The sequence below is a fragment of the Lathyrus oleraceus genome, chromosome 5 (genome assembly GCF_024323335.1).
Source record: "Lathyrus oleraceus cultivar Zhongwan6 chromosome 5, CAAS_Psat_ZW6_1.0, whole genome shotgun sequence".
NCBI lineage: Eukaryota > Viridiplantae > Streptophyta > Magnoliopsida > Fabales > Fabaceae > Lathyrus > Lathyrus oleraceus.
In genome coordinates, this window is record NC_066583.1 from 69,763,047 (window position 1) to 69,786,203 (window position 23,157).

The 23,157-nt window shown below is 40.5% G+C and overlaps 1 pseudogene; it reads right to left on the reverse strand.

The window, feature by feature from the left end:
- Window positions 1–14,643: 14,643 nt before the first annotated feature.
- On the reverse strand, window positions 14,644–14,743 carry LOC127089190 (uncharacterized; annotated as a pseudogene).
- Between the last annotated feature and the right edge of the window lie 8,414 nt (window positions 14,744–23,157).

Below are 23,157 nucleotides of genomic sequence, written 5' to 3' on the forward strand. Positions count from 1 at the left end.
GGTGCCCATGTGGTAGCATGAGGTTTATAAAAATAACAAGAAAATCCACAAACAAGGACTCTTGTACAATAGGTTGAGTGACATTTTCCCAAGTTACAATACTAAGTCACAATGTCATGAAGGAAGGAATTTATGGGCCTTTAAGAAGGCACGGAACATGACTAGGGTTTATGGACATTTGATCGAGCGGGGATCCCTTTACGGGAATTTATGCATCATGCTTTCTGGTTGTGAAACGCTAAAATCTTTTTAACATGCCCGGACAAAATTGGGGTGTGACACAATCCAATAGACAAGAATGTCATATAGAAACCCATTTTTCCTTTGGACTTTAAGTCAAGCAATATTAATAAGCAAGTAGAAAAATAAAGAGAAAGGCATCAAATAAATATAGCCACATCCAAGCTAGAAACTTCATAGTCTTCTTCTTAATCTTCCCATGTATCAGATGACAGACTCCTTGAATGGCTCAAAATAAGGCATTAGACACAAGTTCAAAGTAACATTTACATAAAGACCATGTAGAAGATGAACTCAAGTGGATCCCAATACTTGTATCAGATGAAAGCTCAAATCACAATAACTTGGTTTCAGAAATGTTGGCATTGGCCAAGTCCTTTTCCATAGGGAGTGTTGCCTAATTCTAAGTCCAAAGCTCATATCGAATCCAACAGTCCACACAAACATTTTTTAGGGTTTTTTGTTGTTTATTAGGTATTTTAAGGTCCTAAGACCACAAACACAAGAAAGATACACAAACAAATATATACAATCATAATATATGGCTCATGTGAGCAAAGTGAAAATGGCATAAACATAAACAAGTTAAATGATATGTAAAATGGCAAATGAAATGGTAAATGACTTAAATTTAAATTGAATAAAGTAAATGACTTGAAATTAAAAGCAATAATAATAAAATTTAGTCAAATGTTAGTTGATTAGATGTTAGTGAAGTTTTGCTTTTCAATTTATTAAGTCATTCTTTGGAGAACACTCAACCCTCTATTCACAAGCATGGATCCTTGAACCAAGACATCTTCCAAAGGAAGGAAAAAAGGCCAAGTTTCCACACAATACCATGAAAGGGGTGAGACTTACAATCTCACATACTAGAATGTTATGCCTTTTGGGTCAAAATTTAGCGCTATTTTAAGCAATCGTAATTGGACTTATGTAGAAGTCACAAGTATCTGTGGTCGGGCAATAGAAATTTTGGTGTTAATGCGTGTTAGAGATATGGTATAATAAACCATACGACACACAAAAAGAAAATGATCAAAGGATGGACCTAATCGCATTCATACTTGTATTGGTTCATCTAACATGAAGTTATTGATGAACCAATTAGCCTTAGGATATTGATACTTCATTGGTCATTGAAAGGTATGGGATAAAATGGGATTGAAGATGAAGAGGGAGGGGAGATGAGACAAACACAAATTGATCATGGGAGGAATTTTATCAAACTAAAATCATTCATTCATTTTGGGAGATGAAATGTACACTTCATCAATCCCCTAAATCCAATGATTTTAATACAACAAAAGTCAAATCAACCTTGACCAAGACCCAAACATATAGTCAAACTTCACAAGTCAATAAAAATGGCTCAACATAATTTCTACACAATTAATCAATTAAAAATCAAATTAAAATGCATTTAAATTAAATTATGTTTGATCAAAAACCTAAAACCTCTTCAAAACACAAAATAAATGGCCAAGAGATTTATCCTAGGTCAAAGGACCTTAGACAAAAAAAATCATAATTTTTGAAAAGTCAGAAGTATTTTTAAACAATTAAAAATATGCACAAAAACAATTAATTCATGAAAAATATCAACATTAATCCAAAAAATAATTTTAATTCATAAAATGAAAGAGGAAAATATTTGAGAATTTTTGGTGAAGTCCAATATTTTTTGGATTAAAATGAAATTGATATGAATTAATTAAAAATAATGGATTAAATGAAATAATCAGAAATTCAAAAAAAGAAGAGCCATCTGATCTCCCTCATCAATTGAGGTGGCAGATTAGATGGTTGGAAATTTGCGTTCCACCAATGCCTCAGTCAACTGTCCCACATGTGTGGTAATCAATTTGGATGGATGAGATTAGAAGCTATGAACCAGATCAGATGGTTGGAACCGTGCCAACACACCACCGGAGCCCTAGCTCCGGTCATCTTCTCCGGTGAGGACCATCGGACTGGTCCAAGCTCAACTCAAAGGAAAATGAAAAGTGAATACACTAATTTGAACGAAAAATGCTCAGGAGCATGAACCTGGCCTTAATTTTGTCCAATTCCAAGTATATAAAAAGATACAGGGATTTGAATTTTGAGGATCATGAACTGAGTTGCTTCGGTTTATCCTCAAAGAAACTCAATCTTCTTGCCTACATTGATAGGACTTCAGACAACCAAAAATCAATAAGAATAGTGAAGAATTAAGGGAGAATCGGAAATATGAAAATTCTGAAAAATTCACCTTCAATGGAGCTTCAGATTGGCACGATCTTGCTTTCAATTATGCTTGGCCTTGCTTCAGATGCTTGATGGAAGTGAAATGGATCAAAGAAATGGATGGACTCTTTGAGTTTCAATCTCAAAACAGATGGATAATTGAAACTCGATTTTCAAAGAAAATCTCCAAGTTTATCCTTCAATGGTGAGGGTTTGAGGTTGCTGGTTCAAAGCTTGGGCATGAGGTCCTTAATTCTGAGCAATGAGGGTCTTATTTATAGGCCATGAGATTGATTTTTGCACACTTCCAAATTTGGCAAATTTTGAAATTCTCCTTTGCATGGTTGCATGGCCGTGTTCTAGGCCCATGAGATGATGTGATCTGATCCATAATTGACCCTCTTTTGCTAGTTTTGTTTGTAAAACTTTATAGGTTTTTGTTCGCTTTCTAGCCATTCCTTTGGATAAATAGAAGTGTGGTGGCGACTCGACTTTGTATGATTTACCTTGGATTTAGTCAATATCTCCAATGGTAACGAATACACCGCTACAGAAAAGTGGCGACTCTGCTGGGGACAAAAGGTTCCTGGTGGGTTTGCCAACTTTTCACACTTGTTGTATTATATTGTTTATGACATATTTTTGTGCAATTTGGGATTACTGTATTGTTTGTAATGATTGAATTGCTTGATATATCAATTGCCTGCTTGCTTGGTGATCTCTGTGAGATGAGTTCTATACCCGAACTCGAGTGCACTTATGATAGGAGAATGGCATAGTCTCGTTGACTTGTGTGGAGTTATTCCTTAGCAAGTTGACTTGTGAGTCCATTCACTTGGTGGAGGTCATGTTGGATCAATAATGTCACACGAGTAAATTGTGGTTAGACATTATTCTTTCAATATAGACCATAGAAGCCAAGGACCGTAGTTTACCAAGCCCATCTTGGCCTATTTTAGGACGTAGTGCGGAGGTCGTTCAAATGTAAGATTTGATGCGATTGTTATGCGATACTACACTCATAAGAGTCTCTCTTGAGAATATTTTTGGAATACGAGTATTCGTTCCTCCGATAATATTCGAAAGATGGAATGATGACTATGGGAACCTCTTGTAGAACATGCTTGGCAGGTTTAAACCATAGTACACTCCCTTTGGGTGGTTCTTAACCAAGATCCATGCTCGTGACTCGCAACAAACCCTTGATTCATGGTTGATCCGTTCATACATCCTTAATATCAATGGAACTTAGGTGTCGATAAGGTGTAAACCATAATTCACCAAAATGGATGATTGATATTAATGAGGGTTGAACCGTTCATATGTCGTTAATATCAATGGAACTTGGGTGTTGATAAGGTGAAAACCATAATCCACCAAAATGGATGATTGATATTAAGGACAATATGAGCCATCCCATGACCTTTGTCTGGTGTGCTTTGCTTGATCCTTGAGTGTGATTGTTGCATTTATGCATTCATGCATTCATCTGCATCCATATCATCAGATAAAAAGAAAATTTTCAAGGAACTTAAGGGGTTTATTTTGCAAAATTTTCAGACATGGAAAGACAAAAAAGGCATACAAAGAAGTACAGCTTCAGACAACCCGATTTGAAAGAGTTAAGAAATCTGACATCCTATGTACTAGATCCCTTGGGTTTCAAAGCTCACTTCGGGAAGCTTCTTCCTCTTTTGACTACTCAGGTTGATGAAGGATTGATGAGTACGTTGGCGCAGTTTTATGATCCTCTGTACCGTTGCTTCACTTTTCCGGATTTTCAGCTGTTGCCGACCCTTGAGGAGTATGCTTATCTGGTGGGTATATTGATTCTGGATCAGTTGTCATTCAGTGGCTTGGAGAGTATTCCTACTTCTCAAGAGATAGCTGACATGTTGCACATAGATGAATCCCTGGTTCGTGCTCATATGACTACCAAAGGTGGAATTCAAGGTCTCCCTTCTGAGTTCCTCATTGCTCAAGCTACCGTTTATGGGAAGGCCATGAGTGAGGATGCCTTTGAAGCCATATTTGTACTTCTCATCTATGGGTTGGTATTGTTCCCCAACATCGACAAGTTTGTGGATGTGAATGCCATTAGGATCTTCTCTGCTCTTAATCCCGTTCTGACTCTGTTGGGTGATACCTATTTCTCTTTGCATATGAGGAATGCAAAGGGTGGTGGCGCTATTGTGTGTTGTTTGCCTCTGTTGTATAAGTGGTTTATTTCTCACTTACCTCAGACGGTAGCTTTCAAGGAGAACAAGGGATGTCTATGGTGGTCTACGAGACTTATGTCTCTCACTAATGATGATATCTCTTGGTATAACCGTGTATATGATGGTGTCCAGATTATCGACTCTTGTGGTGAATTCTCCAATGTGCCTCTTCTTGGTACATGTGGTGGAATTAGCTACAACCCTATGTTAGCACGTCGTCAGCTTGGGTTCCCTTTAAAGGATAAACCTAATAGCATTTTGTTAGAAGGTGTGTTCTTTCAGGAGGGTAAAGATCCCCAAGGCTTGAAGAGCAGAATGGTTCGCGCCTGGCGCAAGATCCATAAGAAATGCAGGAATGAGTTGGGTCCTAAGAATTGCATTGCTTTGGAACCATACACTGCTTGGGTAAGGAAGAGAGCATCTGAGTATCTCATGCCTTACGATTATCCGAGACCTACACCTTTGGTTGTGGCTGGGCCTTCAACCCTCCCTAATCAAGGAGTAGAAGAGGTGAGAGACGAAGACCTATCACGTGCCTGGATCCGTGAAAGGGAAGAGTTGCTTCAACAAATTAAGGAGAAAGACGCTCTGATTGAGTTCCTCGAGCATCAGGTTATTGATGATCCTGACGATGCTTGGACTTCTCTACTTCCTCAGTCTTCCAAGTTTTGGAAAAGGAGGTATAACAGACTCGCCAAAGAAAAAGCAGATATGGAAGCAGCATACGAGAGAGAGGTGAAGAAGCTTCGAGCATCTTATCGTCCTGTTCCCTGAGTATCAGATGATCTATTTATAGGGATCCATAGGATGATTATTTTCCTTTTCTCTTGTAATGATTGACAATGCTGTACTTCTTTCTCCGATATATTTGATGAGAATATTTCCATATGTGAACAGATGCTTAATATTTCCCAATTTTGCAAATAAAACCCTAGAGTTCCTTTGAAATAAAAACAAATCATATGCACAAGCATTGCATGCATCATTTGCATAAGCAGGTGTTGTTCTCAACCTCTGGTCTTGTGGTCTAACTCTGTTGCTCTTCATTTATTTTGAAGACAAGCTGAGTCACCAGTACTACACCAGAGCCTACTCTTCCTGATTGATGGATCATCTTGAGCAAGAGAACCGTGAACTCAAGGAGGAAGTCGCCAGACTGAGTGCTTTGATGGAATTGTTCCTGGCTGCCCAGAGCGAGTCGTCTCCAACACCTTCAACTCCTCCCCAGAGGACAGTCATCTTTGAGATTGTTTCCTCAACTGTGCCTGCAGCCAGTGCATACTTTGCGCCAACAGCCATGCCAGCCGGGTTTCCGTGGGGGATGCCTCCCAGCTTTATGCCTGATATTCCCGCTCCAATGTTTGCTTCTATGCCGGTATCTAGCCCGATCCTTGTTGTTCCTCCTCTTGTCGTGCATATCGTTCCTAGGGTAGACGACACCATCTATCATTCTGAGCCGTCTGAGGGCCCAGATGTTCATGAGAAGATGGATGCTATGAATGACCAATTTCTTGAACTCCGCAAGGAATTGAAGAATCTTCGGGGAAAGGATCTCTTTGGCAAATCTGTTGCCGAGCTTTGTTTAGTTCCCGGTGTGAAAATTCCTGTGAAATTTAAGGTCCCTGACTTTGAAAAATACAATAGGAACACTTGCCCTCTCAGCCACCTGGTCATGTATGCCAGGAAGATGTCAACTCAGACAGATAATGATCAGTTACTTATCCATTACTTCCAGGACAGTCTGTCCGGTGCTGCACTGCGTTGGTATATGAGTTTGGACAGTGCGAACATCCGTTCCTTCAATGATCTTGGCGAAGCCTTCGTCAAGCAGTACAAATATAATGTGGATATGGCTCCCGATCGGGATCAGCTAAGGGCTATGTCCCAGAAGGACAAGGAAACGTTCAAAGAATACGCCCAGAGGTGGCGAGAGTTGGTAGCTCAGATTATTCCTCCGCTAGAAGAGAAAGAAATGACCAAGATCTTTCTGAAGACCTTGAGTTCATTCTATTACGAGCGGATGATTGCTAGCGCTCCTTCTGACTTCACCGAGATGGTGAACATGGGGATGCGTCTAGAAGAGGGAGTCCGTGAAGGACGTCTAACCAAAGATGAAGGCTCTTCTACCAAACGATATGGGGCGTTTGCGAAGAAGAAAGATGGAGAGGCACATGCTGTGACCTCCCATGTTAAATCCAGAGGACCCTCTGCAAAGAGGAAGACCGCACGTCCAGCCGGTAACCAGCATAAGGTGGCTCATATAGCACCTGTCTTCAGAGATAATTCACAATATCAGCAGCACAACAATCAACAACCTTCTCAGCAATATCAGCAACAACAGCATCGTCCTCAACAGCAGGCGTACCAGCCTCGCAAGAGTAATCAAGCCAGCACGAGTTATGAGAGGAAGAAGATCACTTTTGTTCCGATTCCAATGTCATATGCAGAACTGTATCCCTCTTTGATATAGCGGAAATTGATTACTCCGAGGGACCCACCGGCTATACCTGTTAACCCTCAGTGGTGGTATAAGCCTGAGTTGCATTGTGTGTGTCATTCGGGTGCTCCCGGTCACAATGTGGATAATTGCTTGCAGCTGAAGATCAAGGTTCAAGACCTTGTAAGGTGTGGTATTCTGAGCTTTGAGGACGTAGGTCCTAATGTTAAAAAGAACCCATTGCCCGAGCATGGGAAGTCTGTTAACATGGTCCAGGGTTGCCCTGGCAAGTACAAGGTCAAATATGTTAGCCATATTCGACAGTCTCTTGTTGAATTGCACCGTTTGCTGTGTGATTACAGTCATTTGGAGCACGATCATGATAAATGCCGAATTTTCTCTGTTAACAGATTGGGTTATCACCAAGTGCGTAAAGATCTTCAGGAATTGCTGGACGAAGGAACCATCGAGATCCTTCAGAATAGGAATGTTGACGAAGATGAACCAGAAGTCAACGTCATTTCCCCAGTGTTTCGGATACCCGAGCATGTTATCATTAAGTATGATGGTAGTAAGCAAAAGGTTTCTCCTTCCCTGATTATCAAGCCTGTCGGTCCTGTACCGTATTCTTCCGAAAAGGCAATCCCATTTCGTTACAATGTTGTGGCTGTGGAAAATGGGAAAGAAGTGCCCTTGCCTTCTCCCTCTGTTGTGAATATTGCTGATGTCAGCGAGTCGACCCGTAGCGGTCGTGTGTTTTCTGCACCCCCGAAGCCTCAGGCTGTTGCTGATTCTTTGAGCGTCCGGTTGGGAATGCGGTGAATTCTCCGAACCCGGCACCTGTTGTTAAATCCTCCTCCGTACAAAAGACTCTTACTTCTGTTGGCCCTAGTGGCAATTCGAAAGAAGACTGTGATGAGATGCTGAAGCTCATCAAGAAGAGTGAGTACAACGTTGTAGACCAGCTTCTACAAACGCCGTCCAAAATCTCCGTGTTATCTTTGCTTCTGAATTCAGAACCGCATAGAGAGGCTCTGCAGAAGGTCTTGGATCTGGCTTATGTTGATCATGATGTCACTATAGAACAGTTTGATAGCATTGTTGCAAACATTACTGCTTGTAACACTTTGAGTTTATGTGACTCTGATCTCCTTGAGGAGGGAAGAGACCACAACATGGCTTTACATATCTCCTTGAATTGCAAGAACGACACCATGTCCAACGTGTTGGTGGACACTGGGTCATCTTTGAATGTATTGCCGAAGACCACTCTCTCTAGATTGTCATATCAAGGGCCTCTCATGAGGCAGAGTGGGGTTGTTGTGAAAGCTTTTGATGGGTCGCGTAAGACCGTGATTGGGGAAGTTGACCTCCCAATCAAGATTGGACCAAGTGATTTCCAGATTACCTTCCAGGTTATGGATATTCACCCATCATATAGTTGTCTCTTAGGCAGACCATGGATTCACGAGGCTGGCGCCGTGACATCCACCCTACACCAGAAGCTGAAATTCGTTAAGAATAAGAAACTGGTAGTGGTAGGGGGAGAAAAGGCTCTCCTGGTTAGCCACTTGTCTTCCTTCTCATACATTGATGCTAAGGATGAAGTTGGAACTCCTTTCCAAGCTTTATCTATAGCCGAGCCTGTTGAGAAGAGAACTCCTTCATTTGTTTCCTATAGAGATGCGAAATTGGCCATTGAATGTGGTGCAATTGCTGGTCTAGGAAAAATGATCGAGCTGGAAGACAACAAGTCCCGGGCTGGCATTGGCTTTTCTTCTAGGGTCTTCAATGAGAAAGGGTTGTTCAAGAGTGGAGGTTTCATCCACACCGGTCAGGAGGAAGAAGCTGCTGCCGTCTTGGAAGAGGATGCAGAGGATTCTGACAATTTTGTCATCCCTGGAGGGATCTGTCACAATTGGGTCGCTGTGGATGTTCCTACAGTCATTCATAAATCAAAGTAATAATCACTTTGTTTAAAAACCCTTCTCCCATGCCAAAAGGAGAAGTGATGACATTGTTGGCAATATTTAATACAATGATATTTTCATTCAATAAATTCATGCTAAATGTTTGTTTTTCCAATTGTTTTCACTTTTTGCTTTTTTGCATGAAATTGGTGATCACAAAAAACCCTAAACAAGAATAAAATCAACCTTTTCATCTGCATAATGATTGCCTTGTTTGATTTCTAAAAAGCTTTTAATCCAAAATCATTATGCAGGTTGACTTCTAAACCCATTGAACATAATGATCCAACGTCATCTCCCAATTTTGAGTTCCATGTATTTTAGGCAGAGGAAGATGATGTTGAAGGGATTCCTGACGAGATTTTCCGTCTACTTGAGCATGAAGAGAAAATCCTTCAGCCGCATCTTGAGAATCTGGAAACAGTCAACTTAGGGTCTGAAGATTGTGTTCGAATAGTGAAGATTGGGGAACTCCTGGAAGAATCTGTTAAGAAGGGGTTGATCGAATTGCTACGAGAATATGTCGACATCTTTGCTTGGTCGTATGAAGACATGCCGGGTCTAGATACAGATATCGTGCAACATTTCCTGCCTTTGAAGCCTGAGTGTGTGCCTGTGAAGCAGAAGCTCAGAAGAACTCATCCTGATATGGCAGTGAAGATCAAAGAGGAAGTTCAGAAGCAAATTGATGCGGGGTTTCTAGTGACTTCTACGTATCCTCAATGGGTGGCCAATATTGTGCCCGTGCCTAAGAAAGACGGAAAAGTTCGGATGTGTGTGGATTACCGTGAATTAAATAAAGCTAGTCCGAAAGATGATTTTCCTCTACCACACATTGATATGTTGATAGACAATACAACTAAATTTAATATCTTCTCCTTTATGGACGGATTTCCCGGATATAATCAGATCAAAATGGCACCCGAGGATATGGAGAAGACAACATTCATCACACCTTGGGGAACATTCTGTTATCGAGCGATGCCCTTCGGTTTGAAGAACGCCGGAGCCACGTATCAACGAGCTATGACTACCTTGTTTCATGATATGATGCACAAGGAGATCGAGGTATATGTTGATGATATGATTGCTAAGTCACAAACGGAAATTGAACATGTAGAGCATTTGTTGAAGCTTTTTCAACGTCTGAGGAAGTTCAAGCTTCGTCTGAATCCCAACAAGTGTACATTTGGAGTCCGTTCTAGCAAGTTATTGGGCTTTATTGTCAGCGAAAGAGGTATTGAGGTTGATCCTGCAAAGGTCAAAGCAATACAAGAGATGCCTGCGCCCAAAACTGAGAAGCAAGTCCGAGGTTTTCTTGGCCGCTTGAATTATATTTCCAGATTCATATCCCACATGACTGCCACATGTGCACCGATATTCAAGCTCCTCCGGAAAGATCAGTCTCATGATTGGACCGAGGATTGCCAGAAAGCTTTCGACAGTATCAAAGAGTATCTGTCTGAACCTCCGATCCTGTCTCCGCCTGTGGAAGGAAGACCTTTGATCATGTATCTGACAGTTCTTGAAGACTCGATGGGTTGTGTCCTTGGTCAGCAAGACGAATTCGGAAAGAAAGAGTATGCTATCTACTACCTAAGTAAGAAGTTCACTGATTGTGAGTCTCGATACTCAATGCTTGAGAAGACATGATGTGCTTTGGCTTGGTCCGCTAAGCGCTTACGCCAGTATATGATAAATCATACAACTTGGTTGATATCCAGAATGGATCCAATCAAGTATATCTTTGAGAAGCCTGCTTTAACCGGGAGGATTGCCCGTTGGCAGATGTTGTTATCTGAGTATGATATCGAGTATCGAGCTCAGAAAGCTATTAAAGGTAGTATCTTGGCTGACCACTTGGCACATCAGCCTATTGAAGATCATCAGTCTGTTCAGTACGACTTCCCAGATGAGGAGATTCTGTATTTGAAAATGAAAGATTGTGATGAGCCTACACTCGATGAAGGGCCAGAGCCTGGTTCCAGATGGAGTATGGTATTCGATGGCGCTGTAAATCAGTATGGAAATGGTATTGGGGCAGTAATCATTACTCCTCAGGGCACACATATTCCTTTTACAGCAAGGCTAACTTTCAAATGCACGAATAATATGGCTGAGTACGAAGCCTGCATTATGGGATTGGAAGAATGCATTGATTTGAGGATCAAGCATCTTGATGTTTATGGTGATTCGGCCCTCGTAGTCAATCAGATCAAGGGTGAGTGGGAAACGAATAAGCCTGGTCTCATTCCATACAGAGATTATGCGAGGAGGATTTCAACTTTCTTTATTGAGGTTGACTTCCATCATATTTCTCGAGAGGATAACCGGATGGCAGATGCTCTTGCTACGCTCGCTTCCATGATTGTGGTCAAATATTGGAATGAAGTTCCCAATATCACTGTGATGCGCTTGGACAGACCAGCTCACGTATTTGCAGTTGAAGAAGCGAAAGATAATAAGCCATGGTATTATGACATCAAATGTTTCCTCTAGAACCAGGTTTACCCGCTTGGGGCATCTGTGAAAGATAGGAAAACTCTCAGAAGATTGTCAGGTAGTTTCTACCTCAATGGCGAAGTGCTTTACAAGAGAAATTTTGACATGGTTCTACTCAGATGCGTGGATAGACACGAAGCAAACCTGTTGATGACTGAGGTCCATGAGGGTTCATTTGGTACTCATTCCAATGGACATGCCATGGCTAGAAAGATGTTGAGAGCAGGCTACTATTGGCTGAAAATGGAGTCTGATTGCTGCAAATACGAGAAGAAATGCCATAAGTGTCAGATTTATGCGGATAAGATTCATATTCCTCCGACACCTCTGAATTTGATTTCATCACCATGGCCTTTCTCTATGTGGGGAATTGACATGATTGGCATTATTGAGCCGAAAGCGTCCAATGGGCACAGGTTTATTCTCATAGCAATTGATTACTTCACCAAGTGGGTTGAAGATGCATCGTATGCAAATGTGACCAGGCAGGTGGTCGTGAAGTTTGTCAAGAACCATCTTATATGTCGTTATGGTGTGCCAGATAAGATCATTACTGATAATGGATCTAATCTGAACAACAAAATGATGGAAGAGTTGTGAAGTGAGTTCAAGATTGCATGATAACACGAAATTATATCACATTTTAGGACTTAATTCCATTAAATTCTATGACTATTTATTTCGGTTTACTGCATTTTATGAGATATTACGTGGTATTTTCTTCCTAATTGTCGCAGGTAGTCTATTTTGAAGAACAAGTGAAAATGGAAGAAAAGGAGGTGCAAAAAGGAGAGAAAAGGGACCAAATGCCAAAGCCCAGCCCAAAGCGCACAAGTCACCAACGCTGTGCCTGTGACGGACGTCACAGGGTGCGTGATGAGCGTCACGCAAAACAGCCTTGTGACGGACGTCACACATAGTGTGACGAGCGTCACACAATTCCACTACCTTTTTGGCGCAAGTAACGCCCTCAGAAAGACTTGAAGAAGAACGTTGAGAAGTTGGTCTCCTATATCCACGCCGTGCATGTAGCCACGTTGAAGAATGGGAGAAACGGAAAGCAGTTACCAACACTATTATAAATAGCCATCTCAAAAACCTAAAAGTCCCTCCGGTTTTTCCACGCTCATATTGCCGAAGCTCTGCCAATTTTCTTTTCACGCTTTTGCTTTTTTTTTTTTTTTTTTCTTTTCCAGCACTTAACATTGTTTATTTTATTTATTTCTTTTGCAAGCTTTACATTCTTTTTCCCTTGCAAATTTACCTTTCCCGTTTTAGCTTTTAGATATTTTTCGCATAATAGTTTCTACACCGGAAACTATTGTGCAACTTTATACTGGATTTAACCTTACGTTATATTCCAGTTTTATTTCCTTGATTTAATTTACTGTTTAATTGAAGAATCCAAGAACAAATCCTACCGGCTTGTGGTGGAGTGTTCAAGACTATTGTATTACGCATTCAGGTTCTTTAATCATTATTTAATATTTCGTTTTATTATTTATCTATATTATCTGCCTGGAATGAGTCTGTTTATGCATGATATAAATTCTTATTTATTTAGCATGTCTGGCTAATTTGCCTAGGTATCGGTATGTAAAGTAAGCAGAATAAGGGATCAAGACTGAGTCGGTCTATCTAAACTTAAAATCAAAATCAATCTTTTTACGGTCTCAACTTACAGGTTTAATAACAAGATTTTTTACAAAAGTAAAAGACATAAAGAAGTTAAAATCAATAGAGCGAGAGTTTGAGATTTTAACTGGACAGTGTAAGTTAGGCATTAATTCTAGATCAGGGCGAGAGCAAGTTTTAGAGTTAATTAAATTCTGACCTTTTCCAAAAAGTATTTTTAAAGATTGAATGTGAGGACGAGAGTTAAGCATTTGGATTTAATTATATAACCTAAGTCAACAGAGCGAGAGTTTGAGATAAGGGTGTTTAAAACGGTCAATATTTTCTTAAAAAGAGTTTCTGCAACTTTATTGCTTTCAAAATATGGTTTTTGACTTAATTATAAGTGACAGCAACATTAATATAAAATCATGGTTTATTCAACAGAGCGAGAGTTTGAGATAGGACCTTTAACCAATAAAGTTAACCGAAACGATTCATTTTAAAATCAAGAAACCAACAAAGACTTGATTCCCTAGTTTTGACGAACTACATACCGATATCCGTTTTATTAATATTTAATCTAGATATTAGTTTAGCTCTTAGTTTTTTTCCCAAACAATCAAACATTTTCACCTTAGATTTACGTAGTAACCTTAGATAACGGTATATCGATTCATAAGTCCCTGTGGGATCGATATCTTTTAAAACTACGCGATAGAACTGTGCACTTGCAGTTTGTATCCCATTCTCGACTCACCCAGTTGAGCGATCAAGTTTTTGGCGCCGTTGCCGGGGACTTTTATTCAATCGATATCGTAACTCTTCCGTTACGCTGTAGAGACTAAGGTTTCTTTTCCTTCTATTTTCTTTCTTTCGTTGATTTGTATGCCACGCACTCGCTCTCAAGGCGAACCGCTCTATTTACGAATCAACGATATCGAACTATATCTCCGAGTCTTACGACGAATTCGGGAATATCGTGCTGAAAACAATCTCCCTCCTATAGACCTTCCTGATCTCAAAGATTTTCCTTCTTTAACCAAGATGGCAGAACCAGCTCGTGCTCTTAGAGATTACGCTGCTCCATCGCAAGATGAACCGCATTCAAGTATTGCTCCGCCCGCAATCGAAGCAAACAACTTTGAACTTAAACCTTCGTTGTTGCAGGCTGTGCAACAGAACCAATTCTCTGGAAATCTTACCGAAGATCCAAACCTTCATTTATCCGTATTTGTCCAATACGCTGATACTGTTAAAGCTAATGGTGTCACTTCAGAGGCAATTCGACTTCGTCTTTTTCCTTTCTCATTAAGAGATAGCGCTAGAAGATGGCTTCAATCTCTTCCTTCCAACTCAGTCACCACATGGAACGAGTTGAAGAAAGTTTTTCTTGCCCGATATTTTCCGCCAAGCAAAACAGCTATGTTAAGAGCCCAGATAAACGGATTTAAACAGAAAGACAACGAGTCTCTTTTCGAAGCATGGGAAAGATACAAAGACATGATGAGACTTTGCCCACACCATGGTTTGGAAGACTGGTTAGTAATTCACACATTTTATAATGGTCTCTTATACAACACAAGGTTAACAATAGACGCCGCTGCAGGTGGTGCACTAATGAACAAACCTTACGCTGATGCTTACCAGCTTATCGAGAGCATGGCCCAAAACCACTATCAGTGGGGAACCGAACGAACAACGGTGGAAAAACCTCAACCGAAAACTGGCATGTACGAGATAAGTAACCTTGATCACGTCAATGCAAAAGTGGATGCTTTGGTCCAGAAAATTGAAAGTTTAAACGTATCACCTCCAGCCGCCGTGGTTGCTATAACTCAGAATTGCGAGGTCTGTGGAATCCAAGGCCACACTCCTGCGGAATGTCAACTCTTGACTGGAATCCAAGCAGAGCAAGTAAACTATGCTCAAGGAAGCCCCTATTCGAATACCTATAACCCAAATTGGAAGAACCATCCAAACTTCTCATATAAGAGTAATAATGCTTTATACGCACCTGGACAGTCTCCAAGTCAAGCCCCATCTATACCTCCGGGATATCAGAAACCGAATCCTAACAATAATACCCCTAGAAAATCCAACTTGGAAATCATGATGGAAAACTTTATAGCTTCCCAACAACAAACCAATAAAGATTTCTTAAACCAGAACATACACACTGGCGAACAACTTAAACAACTAGCAAGCAAAGTAGATGCCCTGGCTACCCATAACAAAATGCTGGAAACGCAAATATCTCAAGTAGCTCAACAACAAGCACCTACTGCTGCACCAACTGGTACATTCCCTGGACAGCCCCAACCCAATCCGAGAAGCCAAGCTCATGCAATTATATTGAGAAGTGGAACGGAAGTGGAAGGACCGTCTGACCCAAGGATAGAAAACCAAAACCTTAAGAAATCTACTGAGGAAAGTGAACCTAAGGAAAAGGAAGAGAGTAATAAGGAAACCCTAGAAAAGAAGGAACCTTATGTACCTCCACCACCTTACAAACCACCCATACCTTACCCTCAAAGGCTTGTTAAAACCAAAGATGTAGGCCAATTTAGAAAATTTGTTGATCTCCTTAAACAATTAAACGTTACAATTCCGTTTACCGAAGCTATTACGCAGATGCCCTCATATGCTAAATTCTTAAAAGAAATTCTTTCTAATAAAAGGAAACTTGAGGATAGCGAAACCGTTACACTCCCTGCCGAATGTAGCGCTATAATCCAAAACATGCCCCCTAAACTCAAGGATCCGGGTAGTTTCTCTATACCCTGTCACATAGGAAAATTTGTCATCGACAAAGCCTTATGCGATTTAGGAGCCGGAATTAGCGTTATGCCTTTATCCATATGGAAATGGGAGAATTAAGACCGACCAAAATGTCTGTGCAATTAGCAGATCGTTCCATCAAATATCCTGTAGGAATCCTTGAAAACGTTCCCGTACGCATAGGTCAGTTTTACATTCCCACTGACTTCACAATTATGGACATTAGAGAAGATGATACGACACCTATTATACTAGGAAGACCATTCTTAGCAACTGCCGGTGCAATCATAGACGTAAAACGAGGACGACTCACCTTCGAAGTAGGCGAAGAGAAAATTGAATTCATTCTTTCCCAATTCTTGAAAGCACCTGCAATAGAAGATACATGTTACTTCATGGATATCATCGATGAATGCATAAAAGAAGCAGAGTCAGGAGAAGACAAATCATCAGACTATCTTCTAGAGGACAAATCTAAACAATGCCTAGCAATAACACCGGATCCTACGCAGTGTCTTAACAAACCAACCCCTGATTTGAAAACACTTCCCAAAAATCTGAGATATGAATTCCTAGACTTAGAACTTGAACGACCTGTGATAGTTAATGCAGATCTAGGAAGACTCGAAACAGAAAAACTCCTACATATCTTAAGAAAATATCCAACCGCACTAGGATACCACATCACCGATCTTAAAGGAATAAGCCCTTCTATTTGTATGCACCGCATCATGTTAGAAGAAGACTGTAAAACCTCTAGGGAACACCATAGAAGACTAAATCCGATCCTAAGTGAGGTAGTAAAGAAAGAAATAACCAAGTTATTGGAAGCAGGTATTATATATCCTATATCTGATAGCAAATGGGTTAGTCCTGTACACGTCGTACCAAAGAAAGGAGGCATAACCGTTATTGAAAACGAAAAAGGAGAAAATATAACTAAACGAATCGAATCGGGATGGAGAATGTGCATTGATTATAGGAAACTAAACAAAGCAACCCGAAAAGATCATTTCCCTTTACCATTCATTGACCAAATGTTAGAACGATTAGCTAAACATTCACATTTCTGTTATTTAGACGGTTATTCAGGCTTCTTTCAAATACCAATTCACCCTGATGACCAAGAAAAGACAACATTCACATGCCCTTTTGGTACCTTCGCTTATAGACGAATGCCGTTTGGTCTGTGTAATGCCCCTGCAACTTTTCAAAGATGCATGATGGCAATATTCGCCGACTTTCTCGAAAACATCATGGAAGTATTTATGGATGACTTTTCTGTATACGGACAAAGTTTCGAAGAATGCCTTGAAAACCTGGAAAGAGTTCTGGAGCGATGTGTAAAAGTAAACTTAGTACTTAATTGGGAAAAGTGCCACTTTATGGTACAAGAAGGCATTGTTTTAGGACACATCATCTCGAACAGAGGAATTGAAGTAGACAAAGCCAAAATAGAGGTAATCGAAAATCTTCAACCCCAAGAACTGTGAGAGAAGTACGAAGTTTTTTAGGACACGCCGGTTTTTACCGACGATTCATCAAAGACTTCTCTAAGATAACTAAACCCTTAACCGGACTGTTGATGAAAGATGCTGAATTCATATTCGACGATAACTGTTTAAAAGCATTTCAAACTCTTAAACAAGCATTGATCTCCGCACCCATTATGCAGACACCAGACTGGAATGAACCATTCGAAATAATGTGCGATGCCAGTGATTATGCTGTAGGTGCTGTTTTAGGACAAAGAAAGGATAAAAAGCTTCACGTTATATATTACGCTAGCAGAACCCTGGATGAAGCACAGATGAATTATGCCACAACCGAGAAAGAACTCCTAGCAGTGGTATTTGCGCTAGATAAATTTCGTTCTTACCTGGTAGGAGCCAAAATAATAGTTTACACTGATCACGCTGCTATCAGGTACCTTTTAACAAAAAAGGATGCTAAACCTAGACTCCTAAGATGGATCTTGTTACTACAAGAATTCGACTTAGAAATCAAGGACAAGAAAGGAACTGAAAACGTAGTAGCAGACCACCTCTCTAGACTTGAGAACCTTGAACCGGAAAGAACATCCATTAATGATGATTTCTCGTATGATAAACTCATAGCTACTTTGGAAGAGAACAACTCCGACATGCAAGTAGAAACCACCTTAGCTATATCTGTCACACCATGGTACGCTGATCTAGTCAATTATTTAGCTGCCGGAATAGTTCCACCTACTTTATCTTACCAGCAGAAGAAACGATTCTTCCACGACATAAAACACTATTACTGGGATGATCCCTTACTTTTCAAAAGAGGTCCCGATGGTATTTTCCGTCGATGTATACCCGAAGAAGAGGTAGAAAATATAATCCAACACTGTCACTCTGCGCCTTATGGTGGACACACAAGTACATCCAAGACCTGCTCTAAAATCCTACAAGCTGGCTTTTATTGGCCAACTATATGGAAGGACGTACATGCGGCTATTAAGGAGTGTGACAGATGTCAACGCACGGGAAACATATCTAGACGTGACGAGATGCCACAAAAAGGTATTTTGGAAGTAGAGATTTTTGACGTGTGGGGGATAGACTTCATGGGACCTTTCCCATCCTCTTTCGGTAACAAATACATACTCGTGGCAGTTGACTACGTATCAAAATGGATCGAAGCTATAGCTTCTCCAACAAATGACACCCGAGTAGTAACTAGACTCTTTAAAAATATAATATTTCCGAGATTTGGCATCCCAAGAATAGTAGTCAGTGATGGTGGATCACACTTTATATCCAAGGTACTCGAAAAACTACTACTTAAATATGGAGTGAGACATAGGATAACAACACCTTACCACCCTCAAACCAGTGGACAAGTGGAAGTATCTAACAGAGAAATCAAGCAAATACTAGAAAAAACGGTCGCCACTTCAAGGAAAGATTGGTCATTGAAATTACCAGAAGCTTTGTGGGCATACCGAAATGCTTATAAAACTCCCATAGGGACGACCCCATTTAAGCTCATTTATGGAAAATCCTGTCACCTCCCGGTAGAATTAGAACATAAAGCCTATTGGGCTATTAGAAATTTAAATTTGAATTATAAAGCCGCCGGTGAAAAGAGAATCCTTGACATAAACGAATTAGAGGAACTCAGAAGAGACGCCTATGAAAATGCCAAAATCTATAAAGAAAGAACAAAACAATGGCATGACAAGCGTATATCAAGGAAAATCTTCAAGCAAGGCGACGCAGTACTTTTATTTAACTCTAGACTAAAGTTATTCCCGGGAAAACTACGATCCAGATGGTCAGGACCTTTTCATATCACTAAAATCTTTCCCAGTGGAGCGGTAGAAATAAAAGGACAATCTACAGAACCGTTCACCGTAAACGGGCAACGTCTGAAACATTATCACTATGCGGAAACCAACGAGGATTCGCAAATTCTACACTTAGACGAAACGCCCCCAGGACTCATAGACTATATTTAACAGTTTCTTTGTCGAGCTTGCGACATTTAAACAAAGCGCTTAGTGGGAGACAACCCACAAATTAATTTGTTATTTTATTATTCTATTATTATTATCATTTCCCTATTTTTCTCTTAATTATTCTTTTAATTTCTATTTAGTATTCATTATTGATTTATTAAAAAAAAAGAAAAAATATATATATATATATATATATAATAATAATAATTCTTTTCTTCTTTCGGCATTTGGCCAAATCCTGACTTAAACTCATGTTTCTTTTCTCTAGCTAACACTAACCAGATGGGACATTCTGATCGTATGGGTATCAAGTTCAGAGGAATGGCTCAGAAACAAAAGTTTGAAGAACTAGCCGCTAGAGAGATGCTACCTAGTTTATATGCTGATGATTGGGCTATGACTGCCCTTGGACTGAGACAGAGTGTCCTGTTTTTGATGAATCAGATAGGATGGGAGACCTCCCCTATCCTGAGACACTTCACCACCTACCGGAGACTCACACTAGAATTCCTTAGTTCATTAATCTATCTACCCAGCCATGGAAAAGGAATTAGCAGAGGTTTTATCCAGTTCAGAATGTTCAATATGGAGTACCAATTTAATATTAGAGACTTCACCAACCTTTTGGGTTTTCCTACCTCCTTTGATACATTCACTGTAAGCCAGGAAGAACTTTTTGAATATAGAGAGCTTGAACACTTTTGGGGTAAGCTGACTGGAAATGATGAGCCCGAAGAACATGAGTTTCTCTCTGGAAACATACATAACCCGGCTTTTCGCTATTTCCATAAGATCCTGACCCACACTTTATTTGGGAAGAAGCCAAATAGTACTTCAGTTTCACGTGATGAACTCTTCATCATATTTTGTGCTTCCCAGAACCGTCCAGTAAACGGTGCTACTTTTATGTTAGCTAATTTGGACCACCTTATCCAGGATGAGCGAGCACCCATTAGAATAGGCGGTTTGATCACTATGATAGGTAATGCTATTGGATTACGTCAGCCTATGCTTGACCTTAGCCCTTTTTGTGGCATTACTACTATGAGTATACCCTTCCTCTTCAACACTATGTTTATAGCAAACATAGGGTCTGATGAGTTCGAGCTTATTATTGATAACCAGGTTCTCTGCCTATTCACCATGCCCGATCCTAGAACTAGTGTTCATAACCAAAGGAACTGGCTCTATAACCTGAATGAAACCCCAACTCCTGCTGGATCCACTGAATCCATCCAGGACTATGAGATTTGTGATGACTATGAGCACTATGTTGACCATATCTCTCAAGCTGAATCTGACCCTCAGACACCATCCGGCTATCATGATATTGACCCCCCCTCCTCAGCCTGTTCCGACCGAAGAATCAGCCATGCCTGATCTCCGACATCATATGCCAGGAACGGATATTAAAACCGTCATTGAAGCTTTGATGTCAGAACAAGACGCCCTCAGGGAAGATTTCCACAACTTGAGGCATGAAGTCCTAGAATACATGAGCAACACGGCAAGTCAGTTACGTATGTTACGGCATCGTGTTAACTCTTTTGCTCCTCCGGCCAGAGATCCGAAGATAGATGGAATTTAGTTATTTCTTTCTAAGTTATTTAGTTTTAGGCTAGATTTTTCATTAATGTTGTTTGAAATCATGTTCGCATTTATTTTCCTTTCATTTCATTGTTTTCCCTTCCTGTATTACATTATGTTAATTTTATTAAAGCTTTTATTTATTTAATTTATGCAATGGCTATGTTCTCTACTGTTCTACTGTTACTCAGAATAAATTATTATTATGAGAAATAGAATAGCATGCAACACAAATTAATTAGCTAAATTAAATAGAACAATCTAAAAAAAAAACCAAATAAAACAAAATAATCAAAATAAATTCATCTCCAGATTAATTATGTGAAGCGCTGCTGAATGCCCTGCCAAAAAGAACTGTGTGACGAGCGTCACACACTCCATGACGAACGGCACGCACAACTCATGTTACGAACGTCACACCCTTGTGACGAGCGTAACGCCCCTCAGACATGTGAACGTTAGGGAGCCGTTGGAGACGAACGTTACACCCCTTACCTTTTTACATTCCCCATTCACTTTTCATTTAACCACACTTAATTACTCTTCAACCACTTTTTCTTTCTATCTTCCAACCCTTCTCCTATAAATACCTACCAAAACTTCCTTCATTCACCACAAAACAATTCTCTCATATCAAATACATTTCTTTTTCTTTCCAAATCATCCCTTCAAAAATTCATCACAATGGCGGGAAATCAAAATTTCGGAAATATCATCTTCCGATCCGGAGATGACAACTACCAGCAAGAGCAATTCGAACGTTTCCAACAGCGAGGCGTCGCTTCCACCAGGTACCCCGATTTAACTTGTTTACAACAATTAGGATTACTCCAAGGTATCGAATGGATGCTCCGCCTAGCCGACTTAACCTTCCTTTGCACTCATAATCAACCCACCTACCCATCCCTAACCTTAGAATTCTTAAGTTCATACGACTACACCACTCCCGCCGGTGAAGACGAATTTTTAACCGGTACCGCAACCTTCCGTATGTTCAACACCGAGTACTCCTTAACCCAAAACCAATTGAGTACCATGTTACAATTTCCCATAGAAGGTCAGGTACACCCCAGAATCCCTCCAAACTCAAACTGGAACACAATTGGCGTTTTTGGCCTTTTTAAGAAAATTACCGGTATAGATACCTACAACTGGGAAGAACTCCTTCTCTCCCATATACATAACCCCACTATCCGGTACTTCATCCGCATCTTGCAAAACACAATTTTTGGAAGACCAAACAACAGCAAGGTCAACTCAAAGGAGCTATTTTTCCTCCAATGCGTCTTCGAACCGGATACTCAGGTAAACGCCGCCTCTTTTCTCTTTCATCATATCCGCACCTTATGTGCTAGAGGCCGGCAACCCTTTATAATTGGTGGATTAATAACATCCATAGCACTTGGCCTGAACCTAGGGGATAAACTCCAAACTTTAGAATCCCTACCTCCCCTGTCTATGGATATCAGCTATTACCGCTCCAGCCGCCTGATTAAAAACAGAGTAGGCGGAGGATATTATCTTATGGTGAACAACCAGGCTGTCCCAAGCGTTGTTCTACCAAATATCGCCCTAACTGATGTCACAAACCCCGACCGCCACCTCTATGATCTAAACGCTCCTGAAACCACCGAGCCTTTACAAACAAACCCACAAACAGATGAGTTTGAAGAAATGGAACAAGGTGATCATCCTCCTACACAACATTCAGCCCCGCTCAACCCTTCCGGTAATGCAACTGGCCCATCCTCCCAACGTCGTCGACGAAGAAGGTCTGCAACCAACGACGACATTATGGATGCTATCGATGGAATGCAGGCACAGAATGTCGAGATGCTGCAGATGATGCATCAAATGCAACAGCAACAAGACGCTAGGAATGCCATAACCGACCAGCGGTTTACTGAGTTGTTTAGCAGGTTCGACAACTTAGACATACGTCAAAGATCACCAGGTCCAAGAACCAGAGGCGGAAGGCAGCCTTAGTTGTTATTTTCTTTGCATTTCCATTATGTATTTCTTTCCCTTAAAACATTGAGGACAATGTTTAGTTTAAGTATGGGGGGAAACAATATTCTTCCTATTTCCATT